The sequence below is a fragment of the Oncorhynchus mykiss genome, chromosome 12 (assembly GCF_013265735.2).
Source record: "Oncorhynchus mykiss isolate Arlee chromosome 12, USDA_OmykA_1.1, whole genome shotgun sequence".
In the NCBI taxonomy this organism is placed as follows: Eukaryota; Metazoa; Chordata; class Actinopteri; order Salmoniformes; family Salmonidae; genus Oncorhynchus; species Oncorhynchus mykiss.
In genome coordinates, this window is record NC_048576.1 from 36700575 (window position 1) to 36708969 (window position 8395).

At 44.6% G+C, this 8395-nt stretch overlaps 1 long non-coding RNA gene across 1 annotated transcript; it reads right to left on the bottom strand.

Moving 5' to 3' along the window:
* Positions 1 to 6944: 6944 nt before the first annotated feature.
* LOC110537525 lies at positions 6945 to 8395 on the bottom strand. The gene is made up of 2 exons (XR_002475644.2): positions 7742 to 8395; positions 6945 to 7335 (listed from the first exon to the last, which is right to left on the bottom strand). It is a non-coding gene; the product is annotated as an uncharacterized LOC110537525 (long non-coding RNA).

Consider the following 8395-nt stretch of genomic DNA (forward strand, 5'->3'; position numbering starts at 1 on the left):
ACCCTACATACAGTGCCTTGCGTAAGTATCCGGCCCCCTTGAACTTTGCGACCTTTTGCCACATTTCAGGCTTCAAACATAAAGATATAAAACTGTATTTTTTTGTGAAGAATCAACAACAAGTGGGACACAATCATGAAGTGGAACGACATTTATTGGATATTTCAAACTTTTTTAACAAATCAAAAACTGAAAAATTGGGCGTGCAAAATTATTCAGCCCCCTTACTTTCAGTGCAGCAAACTCTCTCCAGAAGTTCAGTGAGGATCTCTGAATGATCCAATGTTGACCTAAATGACTAATGATGATAAATACAATCCACCTGTGTGTAATCAAGTCTCCGTATAAATGCACCTGCACTGTGATGGTCTCAGAGGTCCGTTAAAAGTGCAGAGAGCATCATGAAGAACAAGGAACACACCAGGCAGGTCCGAGATACTGTTGTGAAGAAGTTTAAAGCCGGATTTGGATACAAAAAGATTTCCCAAGCTTTAAACATCCCAATGAGCACTGTGCAAGCGATAATATTGAAATGGAAGGAGTATCAGACCACTGCAAATCTACCAAGACCTGGCCGTCCCTCTAAACTTTCAGCTCACACTATGCAGTTTTTTGTTTTTTTACGTGTTATTTCTTACATTAGTACCCCAGGTCATCTTAGGTTTCATTACATACAGTCGAAAAGAACTACTGAATATAAGATCAGCATCAACTCACCATCAGTACGACCAAGAATATGTTTTTCGCGACGCGGATCCTGTGTTCTGCCTTACAAACAGGACAACGGAGTGGATCCTATGCAGCGACCCCAAAAAACGACTCCGAAAGAGAGGGAAACGAGGCGGTCTTCTGGTCAGACTCCGGAGACGGGCACAGCGCGCACCACTCCCTAGCATTCTTCTTGCCAATGTCCAGTCTCTTGACAACAAGGTTGATGAAATCCGAGCAAGGGTAGCATTCCAGAGGGACATCAGAGACTGTAACGTCCTTTGCTTCACTGAAACATGGCTCACTGGAGAGACGCTATCCGAAGCGGTGCAGCCAACGGGTTTCTCCACACATCGCGCTGACAGAAACAAACATCTTTCTGGGAAGAAGAGGGGCGGGGGCGTATGCCTCATGGCCAACGTGACATGGTGTGATGAAAGAAACATACAGGAACTCAAATCCTTCTGTTCACCTGATTTAGAATTCCTAACAATCAAATGTAGACCGCATTATCTACCAAGAGAATTCTCTTCGATTATAATCACAGCCGTATATATCCCCCCCCAAGCAGACACATCGATGGCTCTGAACGAACTTTATTTAACTCTTTGCAAACTGGAAACAATTTATCCGGAGGCTGCATTCATTGTAGCTGGGGATTTTAACAAGGCTAATCTGAAAACAAGACTCCCCAAATTTTATCAGCATATCGATTGCGCAACCAGGGGAGGAAAGACCTTGGATCATTGTTACTCTAACTTCCGCGACGCACATAAGGCCCTGCCCCGCCCCCCTTTCGGAAAAGCTGACCACGACTCCATTTTGTTGATCCCTGCCTACAGACAGAAACTAAAACAAGAGGCTCCCACGCTGAGGTCTGTCCAACGCTGGTCCGACCAAGCTGACTCCACACTCCAAGACTGCTTCCATCACGTGGACTGGGAGATGTTTCGTATTGCGTCAGATAACAACATTGACGAATACGCTGATTCGGTGTGCGAGTTCATTAGAACTTGCGTTGAAGATGTCGTTCCCATAGCAACGATTAAAACATTCCCTAACCAGAAACCGTGGATTGATGGCAGCATTCGTGTGAAACTGAAAGCGCGAACCACTGCTTTTAATCAGGGCAAGGTGTCTGGTAACATGACCGAATACAAACAGTGCAGCTATTCCCTCCGCAAGGCTATCAAACAAGCTAAGCGCCAGTACAGAGACAAAGTAGAATCTCAATTCAACGGCTCAGACACAAGAGGCATGTGGCAGGGTCTACAGTCAATCACGGACTACAGGAAGAAATCCAGCCCAGTCACGGCCCAGGATGTCTTGCTCCCAGGCAGACTAAATAACTTTTTTGCCCGCTTTGAGGACAATACAGTGCCACTGACACGGCCTGCAACGAAAACATGCGGTCTCTCCTTCACTGCAGCCGAGGTGAGTAAGACATTTAAACGTGTTAACCCTCGCAAGGCTGCAGGCCCAGACGGCATCCCCAGCCGCGCCCTCAGAGCATGCGCAGACCAGCTGGCCGGTGTGTTTACGGACATATTCAATCAATCCCTATACCAGTCTGCTGTTCCCACATGCTTCAAGAGGGCCACCATTGTTCCTGTTCCCAAGAAAGCTAAGGTAACTGAGCTAAACGACTACCGCCCCGTAGCACTCACATCCGTCATCATGAAGTGCTTTGAGAGACTAGTCAAGGACCATATCACCTCCACCCTACCTGACACCCTAGACCCACTCCAATTTGCTTACCGCCCAAATAGGTCCACAGACGATGCAATCTCAACCACACTGCACACTGCCCTAACCCATCTGGACAAGAGGAATACCTATGTGAGAATGCTGTTCATCGACTACAGCTCGGCATTCAACACCATAGTACCCTCCAAGCTCGTCATCAAGCTCGAGACCCTGGGTCTCGACCCCGCCCTGTGCAACTGGGTACTGGACTTCCTGACGGGCCGCCCCCAGGTGGTGAGGGTAGGCAACAACATCTCCTCCCCGCTGATCCTCAACACTGGGGCCCCACAAGGGTGCGTTCTGAGCCCTCTCCTGTACTCCCTGTTCACCCACGACTGCGTGGCCACGCACGCCTCCAACTCAATCATCAAGTTTGCGGACGACACAACAGTGGTAGGCTTGATTACCAACAACGATGAGACGGCCTACAGGGAGGAGGTGAGGGCCCTCGGAGTGTGGTGTCAGGAAAATAACCTCACACTCAACGTCAACAAAACTAAGGAGATGATTGTGGACTTCAGGAAACAGCAGAGGGAACACCCCCCTATCCACATCGATGGAACAGTAGTGGAGAGGGTAGCAAGTTTTAAGTTCCTCGGCATACACATCACAGACAAACTGAATTGGTCCACCCACACACAGCATTGTGAAGAAGGCGCAGCAGCGCCTCTTCAACCTCAGGAGGCTGAAGAAATTTGGCTTGTCACCAAAAGCACTCACAAACTTCTACAGATGCACAATCGAGAGCATCCTGGCGGGCTGTATCACCGCCTGGTATGGCAACTGCAACGCCCTCAACCGTAAGGCTCTCCAGAGGGTAGTGAGGTCTGCACAACGCATCACCGGGGGCAAACTACCTGCCCTCCAGGACACCTACACCACCCGATGTCACAGGAAGGCCATAAAGATCATCAAGGACATCAACCACCCGAGCCACTGCCTGTTCACCCCGCTATCATCCAGAAGGTGAGGTCAGTACAGGTGCATCAAAGCTGGGACCGAGAGACTGAAAAACAGCTTCTATCTCAAGGCCATCAGACTGTTAAACAGCCACCACTAACACTGACACTGACTCAACTCCAGCCACTTTAATAATGGGAATTGATGGGAAATGACGTAAATATATCACTAGCCACTTTAAACAATGCTACCTTATATAAATGTTACTTACCCTACATTATTCATCTCATATGCATACGTATATACTGTACTCTATATCATCGACGGTATCCTTATGTAATACATGTATCACTAGCCACTTTATACTATACTATGCCACTTTGTTTACATACTCATCTCATTTGTACATACTGTACTCGATACGATCTACTGTATCTTGCCTATGCTGCTCTGTACCATCACTCATTCATATATCCTTATGTACATATTCTTTATCCCCTTACACTGTGTACAAGACAGTAGTTTTGGAATTGTTAGTTAGATTACTTGTTATTACTGCATTGTCGGAACTAGAAGCACAAGCATTTCGCTACACTCGCACTAACATCTGCTAACCATGTGTATGTGACAAATAAAATTTGATTTGATTTGATTTCATACAAGGAGAAGACTGATCAGAGATGCAGCCAAGAGGCCCATGATCACTCTGGATGAACTGCAGAGATCTACAGTTAAGGTGGGAGACTCTGTCCATAGGGCAACAATCAGTCGTATATTGCACAAATCTGGCCTTTATGGAAGAGTGGCAAGAAGAAAGCCATTTCTTAAAGATATCCATAAAAAGTGTCGTTTAAAGTTTGCCACAAGCCACCTGGGAGACACACCAAACATGTGGAAGAAGGTGCTCTGGTCAGATGAAACCAAAATTGAACTTTTTGGCAACAATGCAAAACGTTATGTTTGGCGTAAAAGCAACACAGCTGAATACACCATCCCCACTGTCAAACATGGTGGTGGCAGCATCATGGTTTGGGCCTGCTTTTTTTCAGCAGGGACAGGGAAGATGGTTAAAATTGATGGGAAGATGGATGGAGCCAAATACAGGACCATTCTGGAAGAAAACCTGATGGAGTCTGCAAAAGACCTGAGACCGGGACGGAGATTTGTCTTCCAACAAGACAATGATCCAAAACATAAAGCAAAATCTACAATGGAATGGTTCAAAAATAAACATATCCAGGTGTTAGAATGGCCAAGTCAAAGTCCAGACCTGAATCCAATCGAGAATCAGTGGAAAGAACTGAAAACTGCTGTTCACAAATGCTCTCCATCCAACCTCACTGAGCTCAAGCTGTTTTGCAAGGAGGAATGGGAAAAATTTCAGTCTCTCGATGTGCAAAACTGATAGAGACATACCCCAAGCGACTTACAGCTGTAATCGCAGCAAAAGGTGGCGCTACAAAGTATTAACTTAAGGGGGCTGAATAATTTTGCACGCCCAATTTTTCAGTTTTTGATTTGTTAAAAAAGTTTGAAATATCCAATAAATGTCGTTCCACTTCATGATTGTGTCCCACTTGTTTTTGATTCTTCACAAAAAAATACAGTTTTATATCTTTATGTTTGAAGCCTGAAATGTGGCAAAACGTCGCAAAGTTCAAGGGGGCCGAATACTTTCGCAAGGCACTGTATAACCTTGACTAACCGGTGCCCCCATATATTGACTCCACTGGTACCCTCTGTATATAGCTTCGCTATGGTTATTTTACTGCTGCTCTTTAATTATGTTATTTTTTAGGTATTTTTCTAAACTGCATTGTTGGTTAAGGGCTTGTAAGTAAGCGTTTCACTGTAATACCTGTTGTATTCGGCACGTGACAAATAACATTTGATTTGACCTCCGATACTTCCATTTCTCCTCCTGTCTTCGATCCGTTGTTCAGCTCACGCTGTTTACATTTTCTACCATTTTTCAACAAACCATCTCCCATTTTCCTAAGTACTTCCATTTCTCCTCCTGTCTTCGATCCATTGTTCAGCTCACTCTGTTTACATTTTCTACCATTTTTCAACAAACCATCTCCCATTTTCCTGAGTACTTAAACAATTCAAGCACACCCTCTTCCTCAACCTCCTGCCTCTCCTCCCTAATCCAAGTTTGTCTCCTGAAAATACTGCACTTGTCCTGACATCTTGTTCTTGCATGTCAGCAACTTTGTGAAAAATATTTTAAATCGGAGTTGTGTTGTTCACACGTACAGTGCATTCAGAAAGTATTCAGACCCCTTCACTTTTTCCACGTTGTTACGTTACAGGCTTATTCTAAAATGGATTAAATACATCTACACAGTTCCCCATAATGACAAAGTGAAAACAGTTTAGAGATTTTTGCAAAGGTATTAAAAATAAAAAACTGATACCTTACGCACATAATTATTCAGACTCTTTGCTATGAGACAAAAAAATTGAGCTCAGGTGCATCCTGTTTCTATTGATAATCCTTGATGTTTCTCAAACTTGATTGGAGTCCATCTGTGGTAAATTCAATCGATTGGACATGATTTGGAAAGGCACACCTGTCTATATAAAGTCCCACAGTTGACAGTGTATGTCAAAGCAAAAACCAAGTCATGAGGTCGAAGGAATTGTCCGTTGAGCCCTGAGACAGGATTGTGTCGCTGCATAGATCCAGGGAAATGTACCAAAACATTTCTGCAGCATTGAAGGTCTCCAAGAACACCGTGGCCTCCATTCTTAAATGGAAGAAGTTTGGAACCACAAGAGTCTTTCTAGAGCTGGCCGCCCAGCCAAACTGAGCAGTCAGGGGAGAAGGGACTTGGTCAGGGAGGTGACCAAGAACCCAATGGTCACCCTGACAGAGCTCTTGGTTTCATCAGACCAGAGAATCTTGTTTCTCATGGTCTGAGAGTCCTTTAGGTGCCTTTTGGCAAACTCCAAGCGGGCTGTTATGTAACTTTTACTGAAGTGTAGCTTTCGTCTGGCCACTCTACCATAAATGACTGATTGGTGGAGCGCTGCAGAGATGGTTGTCTTTCTGGAAGGTTGTCCCATCTCCACAGAAGAGCTCTGTCAGTGACCATCAGGTTCTTGGTCACCTCCCTGACCTAGGCCATTGTCCTGATTGCTCAGTTTGGCCTGGCGGCCAGCTTTAGGAAGAGTCTTGGTCTGGAGGAAACCAGACACCACACATGGCTCCTCATCCTTGCAGCCCCTGGAATTCTGCCATTGCAGAAATACGTGGTTAGGAGAGGACAACAACTCAAGGCCAGCCAATCATGCCAAATAGTCATTTGTTTCGACTGCTCACACCTCCCTAGATGGACGCAGACTCGTTTCTTTGTGTGCACTATGAACCAAAGTACTTTGTACTAAAATGTAGTTTTAATCTTGTTAATAAAATATAACCTGATTCTGATGTCACTGTAATTTAGTCATTTTGGAAGTACACCACAAACAGAAGAAAGCCTTTAAAGTCTGAGGCACACAGCTCTTCTGTACATTGTCAGCACTTGATGTTCAAAGAATGCACTGAAACACCTTGTATTGAGATTAAGAAATGCCAAGAGAGCTTTTTCAGCACACATAAATCAACCTTTATTCTTGCTTCTGGGCTCTGAAAGTAAGCCACAGTACAAAAGTGTCTGCTGAGAACAGACATGTAAACAAGTGTCTATGGAAACAAATGTGTCTGACTTCTGAGATGTCTGAACAACAACCAAACTTAATTTCACTGTAGTCCCAGTAGTTCAGACTACATCCTCCTCTTGTCTTACAGCTGGTGATCAAGTTTCTCCCAGAGTTTTGGCAAGAGTTCATCCATGAAGTCAGCTGTAGGTGCCAGGGCCCTGCGGAGAGGGAATTAAGAGTGTCTGGAGAGGTAGTGTTTGGGGCCGGTGAACAGGCAGTGCTGGGGCGCAGAGAACAAAACCAGGTGATGTCTCCATTCACTGGTGTTTGTGCCTTAAAGAAAAAAAGGGGGCTATTTAGTACACATATCCAAACCATCCAAAACGTTCGATGAACATCAAATATCATTAACCGACACTACAATAGACTTATCATTTTGCAAAGGTTTGAGCAGTTGAGCAAGACTGGACAGCTACTCAATTCTGCTAAAACGTTTTCAACATTTTGAGTAGCTGGACTTAGCTACCAAACTTTGACTTTGGTTTTACTAATTTGGGAAGCGTATGATGTTCTTTGACAAAATTATGTTTGATCAAATGTTGTAAAGGTCTTTAGTTTAGTTGGCTTGCTTTCTCTGCACGAGTATGCTCCTAGGCTAGCTAGCCATTAGCCAGCGCTAGCTATTGTTAGCAAAACATGGCTACTCTTTTCAGTGACTACAATAGAAAATACAACATACCTCTCATCCTTTGGTGAAGACATGATGTTGCTTTCAGTCTTCCCGTGCTGAACAAGCCAGCAGCAACATTTCTGTAGTAGCTTTTCCACAAGCATTTCCACTGTGGCCCTTGTTTCTTTTCTTTGCCTTGACAAACTTGTTGCGAACCATACCCCACTTTTTCCAAACAAGTGGTTGGATCGGACCCCAGCGTTTCCGCAATCACCCTCCATTAATTTACATTTACATGCTGTTCTTTATATAATGCAAGGCTATAATTGTACTGGTTAAGGTACTTCTGTACCTTCTCGGTCAATCGATGCTTGAAGTTGTTGTTGTTTTTTATGCTTGAAGTTGTTGTTCGCCATGTTGAATACACACTGAGTTTAGGGCTTCTTCTTCTTTAAAGTTGTATGGTAGACTACACCGGGTGTGTTGCCGCCACCTATGAGTTTCGGGCTGAAGAAGAATAAACTTACGTCACCCTTACAGTTGACCAATCAAGGACGAAGGGGCATATACTTCGGCTCCCGAACTTCGGCTGGCCTCCAGAACAAAATGTAGTGTGCACGAACAGCAGTCAAAACCCTCGCCGAACACAAATTTCACAAAATGTCGTCATAATTGTGGCCTATAGCAGGTCAGCCATCAGGGGGAGACTGGTCGAGCCCTGGT